Raw genomic sequence first — 20,770 nt, forward strand, 5'->3', positions numbered from 1 at the left:
AAGTGCCGCACAACAAAATGAGGTATTTCTTACACCTTTTATTTAACCACTTCAGAGGGTTTACATTTATATTCATCAGCATTTGCTGGTGCTGATACGCTGCCATTGTTCATTTAATTTTCCATTTGGCGTTTTGTGAGTTTTTAATCGCGCTATAATTGCAATAAACTATTTTTTAATGAGCATTTAACAATCGCGTTTTACGCCTTTTACTTCGTGTAGATGACTGAACTTGGGTTGGTTGTGTGCCGTTTTGGAATCGAGTAAGTATTTTATTTTAATAGAGGAAGGAGGTGTCGCATTTTGGTTCGGGTCGAATTGCCACTACCATAAAGCTGGAAAATGTTGAAAATATGTCAGACATAATGATTTTGTTCAATCATATTCAAATTATTATTTATTTATTATTTATATATTATTTTTAAATTTTTGGCAAAACTGTATTTTATTTATTGGAATAAAATTTGTACCATTTAATGAATATGTCCGTGAAAATAAATTTTAAAATATAATAACAAAGACATTTTGTGTTGGTGCACAAGGGTTTAATTGAAAAATAATTATATCCTACAACAATATGTGTTGGACGTATTAAAGTTGGATTGGGACAAAGATTATGTAGAACCTTGAAATATTGGTCCCCGTCTTAGGAAACTGGATATGAATCTTCCTATCTCGCCGAGTTAAGTCGATCTAGCTATGTATGTCCGTCCGTTAGTCTGTCACGCTACAGGTCGCAAAGTCCGGTTTTCCCAAAATTTAGCATAAAGGTAGGATTAGTATTGGAAAAAAATCGCAAAATATGTAGGGGTTGAATGCGGTATGCGGAAATATATTGCCGTTTAGCATGCAACTGATTCGAATGCTTTTATATCAATGGGATCGCGGCGAAGTCCAAATCATAACAAGCCGAAGGAAGAGTGGGCTGGAGTCGACAATGAAAATACTAATACAAATCGAAAATTGCACAAAAATATCAATATCTTTTATTATATATATATATGTTGCTAATAGAATTCATAATTCATATGGCTATAGAGGAACTTGCGTCTTCGAAATAACGGCTCTAGACCCTAGGTATCTTTGGACCAAATTCGTTTCAGAACATTTGGAGTCGATCTAGTGATGTCCGTCCATCCGTCCGGCCGTCTGTCTGGCTTGATAACTCTTGAAGGGAGTATTCGATTTGATCCAAACTTGGTAAATCGTAATATTATTATCAAATTTATATCGTTTTCGGAGATGGGCAATATCCTTCCACTCCTTATCCTACCTCCACCACAAAAAGTTAAACGTTTTCATAGAAAATAATTTGTTGTTGCAAAATGGTCAGGCTTAATCCCTTTATTGTTGTTTTTATAAAAAAAAAACAAGGTTTGTTTATTAGTGGAGAACGAGGTGGTAAGGCAGGGAATACCTAGCTTTCGGAAAAAGTCACCAATCCTCATCAGTTCTCTTGTTTTTTGTCTGAGATATTCTCCCCAGAAGTTATTTTAAAAATAACTCCCATGACAAAAAAAATTACCCAAGTGACCAGATCGTAAGCACAATAGAAGAGGAACCAAAGAATTAAATATAACTAAAATTCTTTTGAAAATTTTTCTAAATCATACAACCGCACTTATAAATATTTACATCTTTCTCCACTTATTATGCTTTCGTTCTACCTGAACGAAGTAGCATAACCATGTAAGTTGGTTTTGTCTGTTACAACAAAAACCCCTTCGTCGACCGTTGGCTTGTTTGTTCGCGATACCAAAGTATGTTGTTGTTGCAAAATGGTCAGGCTTAATCCCTTTATTGTTGTTATTATAAAAATAATTTATCGTATAAAAAAAGAAAAATCGTCTAATTCTCTGCAAACTTTGTGCAAGTGATATATCAGGTGCAGAAACGAACAACATCGCGCCAATATTTCTATCACGATTTCAATGAGGCACGTTTTGTCCGTATCAAATATATATAGAGGGTGAGATGAAAACAATGCAACCAACTTCAGACTGCCATTATTTCTAAGCCACTCGTCCGACAGCTGATAAAATTATTCCAGTGACAGCTCATTATATTATTTACAAGCGTACAAAAGCATTTTGGTGAGAATATTCCAGATAAAAAGTTATTCGTGAGGGAATTCAAGCGTGATTTCTTTATATTTGGCTGGAAAATCACAAGTGGCTATCGTTAGAGAACTCCAGCATTTTAATGTGAATAAACATTTTGTGTCTCGTACCATCGCTCGTTACCGTGATACTGATAGGGTTGCCCTACTTCAAGGAAGTGGACGGAAAGCCATTAAAATTCCAAAAAGGGCAAGAACTTACATCGCAACAGAATGAAAATAGAGTCAAAAGAGCTAAAGATTTGCTTCGCTTAGCCTAAAGTGGTGAACTGCCGAATTTAGTTTTCTCCGATGAGAAAACATTCATTGTCCAGCAGTTTGTAAACAAACAAAATGATCGTGTTTACTTGCCAAAGAGGTCATCGGAAAATGTGCACCTTCAGTTGGCCACCAGAACTCAAGCGCCGGCCATAATTCGTGCCAAAGGTGACCAATTCGAACAAATCTAAATTTATAATAACATTCCGAAATTTTTTGCTTTCATTCAATAAAATTTAAAAAAATACATAAAAATTATGGCGTTTGACTTTGTTGCAGTTTTTATACCCTCCACCAAAAAAGTATGGAGGGTATATTAAGTTCGTCATTCCGTATGCAACTCATCGAAATAATCATTTTAGACCCAACAAAGTATATATATTCTTGATCTAAGACGATTTAGCCCTGTCCGTCCGTCTGTCCGTCTGTTGTAATCACGCTACAGTCTAAACGAATTAAGATAGGAAGCTAAAATTTTGCACAGATCTCTCTTTTGTCTGCAGGCAGGTCAAGTTCGAAGATCGGTCCACGATATCGTATAGCCCCCATATAACGGTACCCCCGATATTCGGTGTTTTGATGATGTTATCCACATTTTTCAATGGAATTGTCTGAAATTCCACAAAAGGAGTCCCTTGTGGGCATTTTACCCCCTCAAAAAGAATTGTCTATATAGGTTCACGATATCGTATATCCCCCATATAACTGTACCCCCGATATTCGGTATTTTGATGATTTTACCCACATTTTTCAATGGAATTGTCTTAAAATCCACACAAGTAGTTCCTTGTGAGTGTTTTACCCCTTGAGAGAGAATTGTCTATACAGGTCCACGATATCGTATATCTCTCATATAACAGTACCCCCCGATATTCGGTATTTTGATGATTTTACCCACATTTTTCAACTGAATTGTCTGAAAATCCACACAAGGAGTTCCTTGTGGGTACTTTATACCTCGGCAGAGAATTATCTATATAGGTCCATGATATCGTATAACCCCTATATTACGGTACCCCCGATATTTGGTATTTTGATGATTTTATCCACTTTTTCAATGGAATTGTCTGAAATTCTACAAAAGGATTCCTTGGTGGGCATTTTACCCCCTCAAAAAGAATTGTCTATATAGGTCCACGATATCGTATATTTTAGCCATATTTTTCAACGGAATGGTCACAAGGGGTTCTTTGTACACAAGGGGTTCTTTGTGAGCACTTTATCTCCCGACAGAGATTTCTCTATATAGGTTAACGATAACGTATAGCTCCCATATAACGGTACCCCGAAATTTTCGGTATTTTGATGATTTGAGCCACATTTTCCAATCGTATTGTCTGAAAATCCACACACGGGGTTATTTGTGAGCACTTTACCCCTGAAACGGAATTGTCTATATAGGTCCACAATATATATATATTCGGTATTTTGATGATTTTAGCCACTTTTTCCAATGGAATTATCTTAAAATCCACACAAGGAGTTCCTTGTAAGTACTTTACACGCAGACATAGATTTGTCTTTATAGGTCCACAATATCGTATATCCCCCCATATATCGGCACCTTCCTTTATTAGATATTTTAAAGATTTTAAAAGAATTTTTAATGGATTTTATTTTATTTTATTTATTTTTTTTTTTTTTTTTGGTGTTGGATTTTATTGGAGAGTATTCAAAGTTTGGCCCGGCCGAACTTACTGCTCTTTTACTTGTTTTTTATCTCACCATGTATATACCCTCTCTAGCCTTATGGCTGGGGGTATAAAAATGTCATTGGAAGATGCGACCAATATCGAAAATACATTCGGTATTTTTCGTTAAACCCAATGGATGTTTTCCTGTCATAGGAGGTGTACCTATTGCTAGCACTAAATACCGACTTTGTAAAAAATCTGTTGACCAATATGGGATTTTACTGATGTCTATGGAACCGATATGATATGTATTTACTGTTTAGAAGAACTTTAGCTAAAATATTACAAGCACATTTCTCTTTTAAAACATCACACTTTTCTAGGCGGTAACTTAAATCTGGCCGATTGACTTAAAAACATTATTTTTTTACTTTTTCCCATCAGTCGCTGCCATAATGGAAAGAAACTTAGAATATATATATATATATATATATATATATATATATATATATATATATATATATATATTGAATGAATATTCATTATGTTTGTACTGCCTATTGTCGAATACAATTGTAATTTCAGGTAACAATTCCAAACGGTGGGAGGTTGATAGCGTGATCACCAAAGCGGAATGGGAAATAAACCATTCTCTGTGTTAATTCCGACCTGTATTGATATTTTGTTTCTATTGTTCGAAAACACACTCTATTTGTTGGTTTGCAATTGCAGTAGCAAACTATTGGACCACACACAAACGGCGTCACACCAAAGCCTATCAGAAGACAATGCCATTATAAATATTCCATGAAAGCCATTTGGATTTTAAAAATGAATGTACGAATATATATTTAGTGGCATTTTGCAACATGAAATGGATTTACAAATTAATTTCCGGAGTTTGAGATTGACATGAAGTGGATTATTTAAAAAAAAAAAAAAAAAACATAGAAATTGAGAGCTTGAAAATAAGTTTATTTATAGTTTGACCCTTATTGCCAATGACTAACTGATTAGTGGAGAACACATCAGAAAACAATTTCAGTATAAACAAGTAAAAAAGCAGTAAGTTTGGCCGGGCCGAACTTTGAAAACCCTCCACCATTTGGAACGAATTAGAAAATTTTCAAACAATAAAATCCACTAAAAATTCTATTAAAATCTTTAAAATATCGAATATCGGAAGGTGCCGATGTATGGGAACCTATATAGACAAATACGTTTCAGGGGTTAAAGTGCTCACAAAGAACTCCTTGTGTGGATTTCAGACAATACCATAGGAAAATATGGCTAAAATCATCAAAATACCGAATATCGGGGGTACCGTTATATAGGGGATATGCGATATCGCTAACCAATATAAAGAATTCTCTGTCAAGGGTTAAACTGCTCACAAAGAAGCTCCTGTGTTCAATTTCAGACAATTCCGTTGAAAAGTGTAGGTATATATATTGGAAGGTACCGAATATTGGAGGGTACCGTTATATGGGGGCTATACGATATCGTGGACCTATATAGATAATTCTCTTTCAAGGGATAAAGTACTCATAAGGAACTTTTGTGTGGATTTTCAGACCATTCCATTAGAAAATGTGGCTAAAATCATCAAAATACCGAATATCGGGGGGTACCATTATATGTGGGCTATACGATATCGTGGACCGATATAGCCCATCTTCGAACTTGACCTGCCTACAGTTCTGTGCAAAATTTTAGCTTCCTATCCTAATTCGTTTAGACTGTAGCGTGATTACAACAGAGGGATAGACGGACGGACATGGCTAAATCGTCTTAGAATTTTACGCTGATCAAGAATATATATACTTTGTTGGGTCTAAAATGATTATTTCGATGAGTTACAAACGGAATGACGAACTTAATATACCCTCCATATTATGTATGGTGGAGGGTATAATAATTCATTAAATATTTTTTATGACTTCTTGCAAGTTGAAATTGATTTAAAAATTTTCCGGAGATATAAATAGTCTAGACAGTCCACAAAGCATCACAATAATTATTTTTCACAAGAAAAAATTTTAAGTCATATCCAATAAAGCTAATACATCCTTCTCTTTACTGCGTAAAGCTAATTACACGCAATTAACAGTTCGTGAAGCGCCATGAATTAGCAAACAATACATTTGTTTCTTACTCACCTTGTTGTGTTTCAATAAAAAACGGGGACTTAGAGGCACAGTAACATGCTTATGAGAACTTTTCCTATAAAAATACGTAATATGCTTGGTAGATTGTGATTATGTGCGGTAACAGCTTCGCTAGGAAAGTTAAAATGCATTATAGACAATAGCCCTGTTTCAGTAGCATAATTTCCAGCGTCTGATCAGGTGAAATATGATTGCAATGAAAGAATTGCAATGTATTTTCAACATTTTTTACAAATTTTGTGGATAAACAGTTCTATTATAGTTGTGGAAACACAGCTCATTACAGAGTAGTTGGTATTTTATTGCAGATTGTATACAGGGTCAGATGGTAAAACTTCAACCAACTTCAGACTGATGTCATTTCTAAACTACTCATCCGACAGTAGTTAAAATTATTCCAGTGATAGCTCATTATATTGTTTACAAGCCTATAAAAGCATTTCGGTGAGAATTTTCCGGTAAAAAGTTATTCGTGATGGAATTCAAGTGTGATGGCTATCGTAAGGGCACTCCAGCATTTAAATGTGAATAAATCTTTTGTGTGTCGGAAGAAAACAGCGACATCAGCAGAAATGGTTCGAAAAGTAAAGAAGCGACTTGATCGAAACCCACGTCGCAGTGGCCGAAAAATGGCTCGGCAGCTGAACATATCGCAATATTCCTTTACGGAAATTTTGAAAAATGAGCTCGGGGTAAAGCCATTGGAATCCCAAAAAATGCCAGAACTTACACCGCAACAGAAGGAAAATAGAATCAAAAGAGCTAAAGAGTTGCTTCGCTTGACCGAAAGTGGTGAACTGCCGAATTTGGCATCTCCGATGAGAAAGCATTCGTTGTACAGCAGTTTGTATACAAACAAAATTATCGTGTTTACTTTCTACAGAGGTCATCTGAAAATGTGCACCTTCGGTTGGCCACCAGAACTCAAGCGCCGGCCATGGTGATGGTATCGGCCGCCATAACAGGCATCAGAATAAATGCCGATTATTATCGTGAAAATATTCTGGAGGTTATATTAAAGCCTTGGTCACGCAAACATTTTGGCCGCAGACCTTGGCCATTCCAACAGGACTCAGCACCATCGCACTCAGCATGCGTCACCCAAGAATGGTTACAAAATGAGGTTCCTCGCTCCATATCCAGCGCACAAAGGCCACCAAAATCTTCGGATACCAATCCTTTGGACTATTGTGTCTGGAGTATTTTGAAAACAAGGTTGGCACAAAAAATACCAAGGTGTCGATCACCTCAAGCAAGCGCTTCGCCGGGAATGGGCTAAAATACCGCAGAGCAACGTTCGGTCAGTGTGTGACGGTTTAATTGGCCGTTTGAAGGCCATAATTCGTGTCAAAGGTGACCAATTCGAATAAATCTAAACTTAATCTCAAATGTTATGCTATTTCCGACATTTTTGCTTTCATTCAATAAAATTTAAAAAAAATGTAAAAAATATGGCGTTTGAATTCCTATGTGAACGCATTCATTATTTTAAAGTCATTGCGATAAACTACAGCTCATATGAGATTTCCCATTTCAAATTGAGTTCTTTTCATTTGAACAATTCGCATGAATTTAAACAGTATATATTTTTATACGACACATATACACGAACTCCTTAGTGTCCAGACGACTGCAGATTTACGGCAACAGCTGTGAAAAATAGAAACTGCTACAGTCAGAATTACACTTTTTTTCTTATTTAATGCGTTAAAAGCTTTTAGTTGGAAAATTCTTCAATTAACTTTTCATCAAAATGATGAATTCTGTCGAGAAATGTGGTCGATGGTGCGTTTGAATGTTTGCGTCGAGTTGCGTTTTCCTCCATGGGCTGGTTGAATGGCAACAAACACACACACGCACATAAAATTGCATTAATGCACGCACATTTTTTCTCTACTCTGTTGGAAATTTAACGTTTTGGCCTTATTATGGTATTTGTTTGTCATGCCAACTGTGCTCTACAATTGCACAGTGTTTTAAAAAAGGTATGTAGAATTTGCATCTTGCACAATTTTAAGTAGCTTACTAGCAATGGTAATTATTCAGCATTCTTGTAGACCAAAAAAAAAAAAACATGATATATACAGATAATGACTTACCCTAGCTTTGTCAGGAATCTAAAAATGTGAGTTATTTCTATAAAATGTATAAGTCGAAACGACGCCGGCACAGTTTGGGCACGTCTAACTATAAAACTTAAGGTTATCTAAGTGATCCGCATAGAATCATCTTCTAAGTCGGTTGCATGCATCCTGTTCATCTATGCCTTCGTTTGCCGGTCCATGTATGTATTAAACAAAGCACTGGACCCATTTATTGTCTGATTGAATGAAATGTTTCATAGTGCATTTGTTTGGCCATAGATTAGACCCTATTGAAACCATCGAAATTCGGTTCAGATTTAGAGGTAGCTAACACATATATTATTGTTCGCTTCACAGCACAATGGAGGGTGCATTAAGTTTGTCATTCCATTTGCAACACCTCGAAATATTCGTCAGAGACCTCAAAAAGTATATATATTCTGGATCAGCGTAAAATTCTAAGACGATCTAGCGATGTCCGTCTGTCTGCTGAAATCACGATAGGCTCTACATTATTTAATTTGGAGCTTCGAAACTTGCCACCAAGCTCATATTATATGCAGGGTGATTGCTACTGGAAATGGGCTATATTGGTCCAGGTTTAGGTATAGCCCCCATATAACGGTACCTCCATATTTTCGGAATTTGCTACAATTTCCAACCAAATTAGCTGAAACTTCAAAATTGGGGTTCTAGGTCTGTTCTCTACGATTCAGTTCCACTAATTGGTATGGCCCCACATAACGGTACCTCAAGATTTCCCGTATTTTGAAGGTTTCTGCCACAATTTCCAACCAAATCTGAGCCGATCTCCATAAAATTTAGCAGAGGAAACGAGATAGACCCATAGTTTATTTTGATGATCTGCATAGAATCACATTCTGAGTCTAGTTATGCATGTCCGTCCGTCTTTACGTCCATCCGTCCGTCCGTCTGTCTGTCTGTCCGTCCGTGTGTCCGTTCGTCTGTCTGTCTGTCAATGTATTTTTGTAAACAAATACGACCTGTATTTATTGATCGATCCCCATGAAATTTTGCACAAATCTTTTGTTTGACTCAAGGACGAACCCTATTGAACTTGGAGATAATCGGTCAAAATTTAGATATATATCACACTAGCTGGCCCGGTCCGCGTTGCCGGCCCGTAGTTTTAGTCTTTAATGCAAATTTTGCATAGCATAATATTTCACAAATCTAGCTCATAAAGGTGAAAAAATTTTAATATAAATATTGATTCGACTAAATAGAAATAAATGACTATGGAAGGAGGGCAAAATAATTTCTGAATAGTCAAAGTTAATTACGCTTTTACACCCATTACCATAACACCTCAAGTGCGCATTAGAGTCCCAAAAAGTCTATGTTCTTGTTCATAGTAAAATTCAATGACGATTAAACAATACCAGCGTTGTTGACCGCCAATTGGTAAACATCACTATAAATTGGCGATCCTGGGGACTATATGGGGACTGTACCAAAATATTTACGTATGTTGAAATTTTTCTGTAAGATGGTTCTCTGCTCACAAAGTAGCCTAAATACAGCAAATAATGAGCATCCTGAAATCAGGGATACATTTATATAAGGGTTATACCAAAACGTGGCCCAACCAATATTCTCTTGGGGGTTACAAATTCAATAGAAAACAAAATTTTCTTTTCTGACCACCAATTAGATGTGAAAGTGGACTTGGGGGTACTCCAATGTGGGGACTTTACTTAAATAAATTCCTATGTGGCAATTATCTGTATGATGGCTCCCTACCCCAGGGTAGCATTAATACAATTTTTAGCCAAATCAATTAATGAATGTGGTCAAGACCAAAATGGACCCTACTCTGAAAATTAAAAATATTATGCGAAGAGGTTCTCTACCTCCTTAGAAACAAAGATGCCAAATAATGGCCAAAATATTTAAAAAGTGACCAAGACACCAAAAATAGCCTAAATCATACGATGGTTATATAAATATGAAATCGGGTTGTACCCTTATCCGTGAGTTATGATCGATATCATGACCTGCAAAAGCGGTTTAAGGTATCTTGAATGTTTGGGAAGAATTTCTGGAAGAATAGAAATCCTTTTCTTGCTAAGAGTCCCATTCGCTCTACTATTTTCCACCCTTTATATTTGGTATTTTTCTGAATGTACATTGGACGGATTATTGTGACAGGAAAGAAGTAGTTCCACGCTTTGAAATGAGCCCCATTAGGCTTTTCCGTAATTTTTGTTTGTTCAAATGTGTTCGAATCTTCCAGCTGAACCACGATGTCGGCCCTGGAGTTGAAAGGTAGGAGTCAGTTAACATCGTATTTCCCACTTTTTCATTTTTTGCTGAAAATTTGTATATAGTGAAAAATTATTCTTTATTTTGTTCACAAAAAATTTACTGAATTCGATTAGATAATACAAATTGAAAAAAAATTGACAAAAGAAGAATAACACATTGAAAAAATCTTCAATTTGTTCGCTGATTTTTTACAGCAAATATTTAAAGATCCTTATATAGTTTGCCAATAGAATGTACTTCTATTTTAAAATTCGATTCCATTAAATTATTTCGACATCATCTATTCCGTTTCCCACCACATAATTCGGTACTACACTTCCATGTAACTCGCCATCAATTTCATTTCTCAAGAAATCAAGTCAATTAAATAAATAGGTATTAATATTTGAATTCAAAAATAAAATATAAAAAACACTACAAATGTACATTAGAAAAAAGTAAGTCAAAATGGAAAAAAATCATACAAAATAAAACATTACTATTGTACATTTCAAAAGTCAAAATGAAAATGTTAATATATCACATTTTTACGCGATTTTTTTGGATATTATCCTTTTCGGAGAGGAGACAATTCCGAATTTGTATGAATCGTTAAAATCAGTCCAGCGGTTCTTAAGTTATAAGCGTAGTAACTAACACAACTTTCTTTTATATATATAGATAAATATCTTCGTCCGATATTCTTTTTATTGTGCACCAAACGTGTAATATCAGCCCAAATAGTATAACATTTTGCACATACGACCAAAAAAGTATGCCAAATGTTTTCGAAATCGGTTCAGATATGGCTATAGATCCCTTATATATTGTTCATCCGATTTTTTATATCCTTTATACTTTATACCTTTGCCAAATTCTTGTCGAGATCGGTTTAGAATATAGCTCCCATATATATCTTTGTCCGATTTGCCTTTTATTGTGCACCAAACGGCATCACATATTTGACATTTACGACCAAATTGAGTCTAGAAATAAGTATGTCAAATTTGGTCATAATCGGTGCAGATATAGCTATAGCTCCCATTTATAATGTTCATCCGATTTTTATATGTGCTCTCCACAGCCGTAATATGCACTCCGTAACAACGACACTCTGGGAAATATATCAAATATACCTCAGAAATGGATTTGCCAAATTTTAGTCTAGTTCGGTTCAGATTAGCATATAGCTCCCAAATGGGTAATACAAGCCCGAATTGAAAAGGCAAAAATGCCTCGGCAAATTTTAGTAGAAACCGATTCAAAGGAGGATATTCCTCTCATATATTAGTTCCTTTGGATTTTAAATTGTAACTATAACAGTATTTGGTATGATTTAATTCTCACAAATTCCACATTGAAACTTTTATTTGTTCTGTGAAGCTCAACTAAACATACAAAGTGGTGTAGGGTATCATTAAGTCGGCCCACCCGACATTAAGACTTCCTTTACTGGTTTTGTTTCCCTTAGAGATTTAATGTCCTGAACAACAGAATAATGTAATCACCATTTTCATCTCGGTCAAGCTAAATCCAAACAACTATCAAATTAAAAATTTATTCACCCCACTTTTCTTGTCTGCAAAGAATTATGGACAAATTCTCCGAGTCCACTGTGCAAATGGTGGTAATTTTATTTTCGCAGCTTCTGCGTTTTCATTTTAAATTGCAAACGTGAATAATTGCAAAAACTTGCAAATTTTCATTTAATTAAAATCCTTAATCAGCTCAAAGTCATAAATTATGAAGGATGGGCGTCTGCATGAACAGCATGAACACGGGACAGAGGGTGTTAGGCGTATACGTACACGCAATATTGTTGCATTGCTATTAAGCGTAAGATACGAACGTAAGGCGCCTAGGCAGATTTTCCATTATGCAGCAATGGATTCTTTTACATTTCACTTTATACGGCTCATTAATTCGTGAATACTTCCAGCAAGAAATAATAATGTGTGCATTAAAAAGGCCAATGGAAAAACATGGCAGCATAATAGCTCCAACACATTACCAAGAGTGTGGGCATAACGCAAGAGAGCTGATTGGAGCGCCACAAAAAGCGTATTACCTTCTTTGTACCGCCCAATTTTAACAATTCGCCCACTTACTGTCATTGGTCGATTCATCTACTGTCATGTTTGTAAATCCACTGAACATAATAAATACATAAAAACAAATTGCGTGCACTAAAATTTTTCTTCGAGTGTACTTGTTAATGATTGAACGAAAAGATACACCATGATTTCTAAACCCGAAGATACAATTTGGTGATAAAAATTAAAATAGAGCTAGATATTTCCCAAAGGGGAAGGAGAAGAAGTAAAAAGGTAGGAGACAAACTGATGAGTGAGAAAGACGACACTACAAATGATCCAGAGCTACAGCTGTTGATGTGCTCTTGCGCCCTCCCAACCATGGTCACATTAATAACTAATCCAAACGGAGATAAAAGACATTTTAGTGACCCCCAGGACCTCATGAAGCAAGCAACTTTATACGGGGAAATCAAAAAGTTAAAAAAAAGTGATCTACTCAGAATTCATAATTAATTTTATTTTCATATTAAAGGATTTTACAAAAAAAAAAAAAAAAAACAAAATCCTTAACCTTAATCATAACTAGAGTTTCAAATTAAAAATAAAATTAAATTGTAAATTAGATTTATGAAAGTACACATTTGCGAACGCCAAAAATGTAACTTGCATTGCGATGAGCTCAATATAAGTATTTGTTCTAACAATGGGAAAAATAATATCTATCAATTATGCATGCAAAAACTAAATAAACAATTTAGAATAAGAAACGTAATTTTTTATAATATAAATCCAAAAGCTGTTTATGTTTGAACCAGTTACTATTATTGCTTATCAACTTCTTACACAGCAACTCAAAATATTATGATCCCAAAGATAGTTGAGTCGAACTGATTATGACTTTCATCAATCAACAAAACCTTCTTCAGGGTATCACTTTCAAACCCGATCACAAAAATAAAAAAAAAAACAGAAAACAAAAATGTAAATAATGTAGCAGAGATAGATAGAAGCCCAAAGAACTCAATTGGTGTATTCTTTTGCTTTATTTCTTTGACGATACCTCCATGATACCAACAGTTGTTCATAGTATGTAATCAAAACAAAAATGATAATAAAAACTTACTTGGTCATTTTGTGGCTCCCACGCAGAAAGTACTTTCGGCGAATTCAGGGTGTAATTACTGACCTTTACAGGGTAATGTTAATGATGATGTTATGCTGGCAAGAGAGGCATGTTAAGTTAACAGTATGTGATTTAGAATAAATGAGAATGTGTTCGAGATCGGTTGCTGAATATTGATGTTGATAATGAGAGTCGTCCCTGAATGGTTCTCAATTAATCATGACCAGCGTTTTTCTGTCTCATCAAAGACTATCTTCTACATAACTTACACCATGTAATAAAGAAGAATGGAATAATTTTAGTAATGATCATTAGACCATGTAAGTGAAAAAAAAACATGTGGTAATTGATGTAGATGATGATCTTTGATGGATTATAAATGTATCACTTAACAAACCAATAAATTAAACTTTTGATTTTATAAATATAAAATATAATTAAATATGAATATTTAAAGAATCACAATCACTTTAAAATTATATTCTAATTATTTTTACTGATGTGGTAGACAAATAATCTCGCGTAATTTTTCTTAATCACTGGGGTATAACACTATTAATATTGTTTGATTTGAAGTTTTCGTTTTAAAACAAATTACTTGCTTATGATTTATGTTTGATAACTGATCTCTTTACACATTTGATCCTACCATAAAAAACTTCCACCAGATTCACAAGGTGATATCTAGCTGATCTGGTTGAATATATCCCGATTCGTGCCGAAATTGGTTTTTTCTTCATATCTTGAAAACAAAGCAGTTTGTAATAATACATCAAATTTCACATTTCTCCCATATTTCTGGTTATTGATTGACACAGGGCATTTGCCCGTCTTGATGTAATCGACGCTGTTGGAGTAAAAGTTAAAAATCACACTGACGCTGCGTTGCGGTTTGGGAATATGTGAGGCCGAAAAATGTGTTTTGTGAGAACAAAAGCTTTTGTTCAATAAGATCTCTTCCTTCACAAAACAATTGTTGTAATCAAATGCGAGTCTAGTAGAAAGAAATAAATGATTGAGGAGAGAAACTAAATAGGGTTTCTTAGAACTTTTAGGAAATAATGTTTGATTTACCTTCCTCTTTGACTATGGATTTTATTCCATAGGGTAATTGTTAAAGAGATTCAAAGGCTATCATCCAAATGCATAAAATTATGTGGCCACTAAACAAATTGTATGCTTTGATAAATATTATTTAATAATATTTGCAAATTTAGATTTTCTTATAGTCACACAACCAAAATTATAACCGCAACTTGAACTGATTTAATGACTTTCTGAAGGTGAACAAGGTTATTTTTAGAAATTTTTGGATGAACTATATTCTTCCTCTTAAGGGTTAGATGACAAAATGGACGATTCTATCTAATCTTTATCAGCTTGAACCCTCGGCAATTACAAATGCTAGCGAGTTAATTCCAGTATTTGAGTAAAAATGTAGCACACAAATAGTAGCGAGAAACGAATGCGCTTATGGATAAAGTGTTGCCTTATAACAACTTCATATCCAGGTGGCATTTCAAAATACGTTACAGTAGGTATTTTTAAGTTTGGTTTTAATTCCAAAAAAAAACAAAAGAATGAAGAAACAATCCAGTAGGGCAAGCGCCACTACAACACCCCCCTGGCAAGATCAGACTTTGGGGAATAGACTTGTCCAACAAAGCTGATTCCGCTTGCCCTTAAAGAGGACTCATTGGCGTATATCCTTAGCGTGGTAGACTCCTATTAAATTACCGCTCAAATCTTCCAGCTCGTAATTACAGTTTCCGATTTTACGCCGAACTCTGGCCTTTATAAAAGTAGGCGCCAACTTCGAGTTAAAACCTTGGGCGAAGTTACTTTGCTTGAAGTTGCGTCGGAAAACTTCTTGGCCTTCTCTGTAGGACACCTCCCGTGATCGGAGATTATAAGTCCGCTCATTACGCTCATGTTGTTTTTGCATATGCTTCCTGGCACGGTCACCCATTAAGGCAAGAGAATCGTTTTTGTCAAATCGAACTGACCTATCTTCAAGTACCTCCAGCTGGCGTAATAAAGGGTACGTCGAGGCATTCGTCACCATTGACTGGCCAAAGGCTAGGTAGTATGGGGAGGTTCCGATGGCAGCGTGATTAGAAGATCTTAGGGAACAAGCAATGCTACTTAACAGTTCGTCCCAGTTCTTCTGATCCGTATGAATATATGATTTTATGGCAGATAGTATTGATCTATTGACACGCTCCGAGGCGTTAGCCTGCGGAGCATGTGATGCTGTAAATATATGCCGTACCCCGTAACGTTTTAAAAACTGGCCAAAGTGATGAGAGCGAAATTGCGACCCATTATCCGATACCAACAACTCTGGAACGCCAAAAGTATGAAATAAATCCTGCTCTAGGTACTGTACCACAATATCCGACGAGAATTTCTTAACGGCCTTGAGGTAAGGGAACTTCGAAAAGTGGTCAAGAACGACAAAGATCCCAATGTTGCCAGAACGGGTCCTAGGATATGGTCCCAGAAAGTCAACGTAAATTTTTTGGAAAAAACGTTGGGTTTCGGTTGTCTACCCCATTGGTGGTCTAAGAGAAGTGTTCGGGTGCTTTGAGGACTTGCATATCTCACAATTGTTGACGTAATCTCGTACGTCAACTACTAGGTTTGGCCAAAAATAAAACTTCCTAATCCGGCACAGTGTTTTGTTTATACCACCGTGAGATGCCAAAGGGTCATCATGAGCCCTACGCAGGACCTCGGGAACAAGATCCTTCGGAATCCAAAGTTTCCAGCATAAATCATCAACGGTTTGGTCGCCAGAGGCATGCTCGGTTCGCCGATAAACATAACCATCAATGACTTTTAAATCCGGTATTTGTGACGAATTCTCCTCTATTTTTTTAGAAGCTGGGAATACTCTTTAGATTTGAAACAAGCTGAATTTAAGTCCACGAACATTCCGGACTGGTCTTCTAAGGAAAACAAACTACCTATCTCCAGCTCAGACAGGTCATCAGAATTGGCCCTGGAGAGAGTATCCGGTACTACATTAAGATTGCCACGCCTATGTTCAATTTTAAACTTATACCCCTGAAGCTTTAGGGCCCACCGAGCTAGCCGTGTGCTTAAGTCCGTCTGGGACATGAGCCACTTCAAAGACGCATGGTCAGTGATGACAGTGAACTCATGCCCCTCAACATAAGCTCTAAACTTCTTGATGCTCAGCATTGCTGCCAAGCATTCTTGTTCGGTGACAGAGTAATTACGTTGGGCTTGATTGTCGAAGAAGCTCACATAAAGGCGATAGGAACCTCTTCACCCTCCGCATCTTTCTGCACCAAAACACCTCCTATACCAGTTCTACTTGCATCACAGTGTATAAAGAACGGCTGTGAGAAGTTTGGACTATGTAGAACTGGAGCGGTGCTCAAGTGGGTCTTTAAAGTCTCAAAGGCGGTTTGGGCCTCTTCGGACCATACAAATTTGCGCTTAGTTTTAGTTAGGTCAGTTAAGGGTGTGGCAATAGTAGCGTAGCCCCGGATAAATTTCCGGTACCAACCCGTCATACCCAAAAATCGACGGACCTGCTTAATAGATCGAGGTACCGGGAATTCAGAAATAGCGGATACCTTTTCAGGATCCGTCCGTATAACGCCACCTCCTACCAGGTGTCCAAGATATTTTACCTCTTCAACGCAGAAATTAGATTTTTCAATATTAATAGTTAAACCTGACTCTCTGATCCTCTGAGCAACCAACCTTAGAACCTCAAGATGCCTCTCAAATGATTCCGAAACTACCAGCAAATCGTCCAAATAAACAAACACCTCCGTCCTGAGAGCCGGGGGTATCACTCTGTCCATTAATCTGGACATAGTTTGTGGGGCATTACAAAGCCCGAATGGCATCACTGTATAGTAATACAGCGGCCTCCCAGGAACGGTGAATGCTGTCTTTTCTTTCGATTGTTGGTCAAGAGGAATCTGCCAAAAGGCATCTTTGAGGTCCAAGGCGGTAATAAAACTAGCTTTGGGCAGTCTACTGAGTATGCCGTCAATGTGTGGCAGCGGGTAAGCATCACCCACTGTGACGGAGTTAAGTTTACGGCTGTCCAAGCAAAGACGGTTCTTTCCGGGTTTGCGATGGAGGACAACAGGTGAGGACCAAGGGCTATTGGATTCCTCAATAACGCCTAGCTCCAACATCCTGTCTAATTCGCTATAAATCAGTTTTTCAACTGCAGGTGACACCGGGAAATGTCTTTGTTTAATGGGCTTGACAGAACCAGTGTCAATTGAATGGCACAAAACACTAGTCCTGCCAAGTCCTTCCCTAGAAAATGAAGGAAACAATCTTACAACCTGTTCGAGACGTTGAAGTTCAATAGGTGAAAGTGAAACTTTAGTGGATACAGTGGAGACATATGACAAGTTGTCGGAAAGGTAATTACCCTTCACTAAACCTTTGGGAAGCAAATCAAATAACTCCCAAAAATCTACACCCAAAAACAATTCTTTATCCAGACTGGGAATTATGAAAATAGTGATCAACTTGTCAATGCCCTTAAAAGTTATGTTCTCTTTAATAAAACCTACAACCTCCTGGCTACTTCCATCTGCAGTTCTCACAATAGAACTGATTCTTTTAAATGGTTTACCAGAACGTAGAAACTCTTCAGCTGCTTTGCCACCAAGGCAACTTAAAGAGGCTCCTGTGTCCATTAGCCCTAACATTTTTCTTCCGAACAAGGTAACCTCAGCGTAAGGACGAACATCTGAGGGTCTATCGAACACCGAACTCACGAATTGTTTCCTCATATTACGCACACTCTTCCAGAAGGACCTCATCCGCTCTGCCGATCTCGAAGTTCTGACATTTTCCCCAAATATTCTATCTCTTGCCTTGTAGTATTCTCGTAAACGTATATGTAGTGGTTTTATAACGAACTTATTGGTATTAGGTATGTCTGTATCTAAAGTGGGTGTTTTTGAATCTATATCGGATTCGGGATTATTAAAGGCATGCCTTTTTAAAATATTTATTCGAGGTCCAATTCCTGAACCTTCCCTTGATTCTGTGCACTCAGATGTGCACCTACTCTCTCGTTTTTTGAACTGCATTTCCTACAGTTGGGTTTATAAACATCGGGGGTGCCGCATCCATAACAGAATATGGTTCTGTTGGACAAACAATCCTGATAGCGGTGACCCTCCTTTCTGCAGTTCCAGCAGACCAAGCCGAAAGCAAAGATCTCCTCGCCTCCATGTATGGATTGATTAACCTCATCCTGATCTACAACTTCGTTAACCTCGGAGACTCTTTTGGAAAATACAGGGGGTTTTGAAACAAAGGAGCCATGCTTTCGACGTATATCCTGTAAAAAGAATTCCCGTCTCCGGCATATATCTCTTAAATCCTGAAGGGATGAAATCTTGAGATTCAAGATTTCATGCTGGATCTCAGGCAGCAAATTTCTTCTGAGGATCTCAACAAGGGTGTCTTCAGTAAGTGGCTCTTTAAGACGATCTGTCAGCTCCACGACAGATTCGTAAAAAGTATCAAAATTCTCGCTATTCCTCTGCTTTCTGTCGCGAATTAATTCACGAATATCCACGTCAGTTCGTGAATCTCCATATTGCTTCCTTAAGCCACTACATAAATCTTGCCAAGATAGATTTCTCACTGAACGATGGTATCGCCAGAACCAATCTGCCGCTTTACCATCGAACAGGAGGCTGGCATTTCTACATAAAAGATCGTAGTTGCCCTGCAACGTCTGCACCGTAAGAGCCTCGACGCGGTAAATGAAATTTTCTATTGATAACCCGCTGGAACTACCCGAAAATTTCAGCTTCCAGTTGGTTATTATATGGAGTACCTTATCGGGCCTAGAGGTTAGATCCGAAGAGGATGACACGTTTGACAGAGTGGTCTCTGCTAATGGATCTCTCCGAATACTATTCGACCTAGTTGGGTTCCCAGAGTTGTCAACCGGAATACCTAACAAATCCCTAAGTGCGAGCTGATCAACAGGAGGAATTTGAGGAGGAGTGTATTGAGTATGAGCATGCGATCTCGTAGGTGTTCTATGTGGTTCCTGAACGCTTAAGCGAGACAAACCAGCTTCAATGTTCGTTTGCACAAGCTTGGCCACTTGACTACTAAAGGCAGAAAACAATTGCATTTGCTGAGCTGCAACTCTACTCATTATCATCTCTGTAAGACTGTCGGGATCTACACTAGCATGATCACTACCACCACAGGCACCACTAGATCCACCGACAGCACCACTAGATCCACCGACAGCACCACTAGATCCACCGACAGCACCACTAGATCCACCGACAGCACCACTAGATCCACTTTGGGATATCGCAGTGCTACCTGAAGCTTTAGGCGCATGCTGAGCACTAGCTGATTGCTTAGATTGAGATCTAGTTTTCGCACCTGAGGGTGTTGGGGGTGGTTCACTAAATAGGCGAGTGTTGCACGTTGGACAGTATGGTCTCAACTTTAGGCACTTTTCTAAGCACGACTTGTGAAAGCAATGTCCACAATTGGTACGTCTACCCTGAGCGGCATCAGAGAAACTCTGTCCGCATACCCCACATGCAGGATTGTCGGAGACCTCATTGTTAAATTCACCCAGAGCAGATTCTAAGGACATTTTCGAAGCTTTCGAACCAATACAACAACGGAAAGGATATAAGTATGTAAATCCCTAAGAACCAAAACAGAATAATCAAAATTTCGGATTCGAATGATATTACGCCAAAAGATCCCGTAATAGTGGAATATGATTATGTATTTCAGATCCAATGGAAAAAGAACAAAATAAAATTTCGGTGTTCAACAATAGTTTCGAAATTGAGTTTCAAAGATTTCAAACGATAGCAAAATGAATACTGAATTTGATAATAATTTAATAAGTTTAAATAAGTTAATGTAATTTATTTGTTGTAGGAAAATCGGATGGCCAAAATTTTCAATTTATTTATAACTTTTTGATTCTTCCCCATAATAAAAGTGCTTGCTACCAAAGATCGATCATTTAAAGTTTATAGAATAAGAAAAAAATACAGAACAGGTGATATCTATTAC

General features: G+C 37.0%; 1 protein-coding gene and 1 long non-coding RNA gene across 2 annotated transcripts in view; both read right to left on the minus strand.

The window, feature by feature from the left end:
* LOC105261815 (homeobox protein caupolican-like) overlaps window positions 1-20,770 on the minus strand; it is a 196,892-nt gene that overhangs the window by 118,515 nt on the left and 57,607 nt on the right. The window lies entirely within an intron of this gene.
* LOC131803325 (uncharacterized) lies at window positions 12,717-14,881 on the minus strand. Its single transcript, XR_009342523.1, has 3 exons — window positions 14,765-14,881; window positions 14,340-14,684; window positions 12,717-13,785 (listed from the first exon to the last, which is right to left on the minus strand). It is a non-coding gene; the product is annotated as an uncharacterized LOC131803325 (long non-coding RNA).

This window comes from Musca domestica, unplaced genomic scaffold (genome assembly GCF_030504385.1).
Source record: "Musca domestica strain aabys unplaced genomic scaffold, Musca_domestica.polishedcontigs.V.1.1 29, whole genome shotgun sequence".
Classification (NCBI taxonomy): Eukaryota; Metazoa; Arthropoda; class Insecta; order Diptera; family Muscidae; genus Musca; species Musca domestica.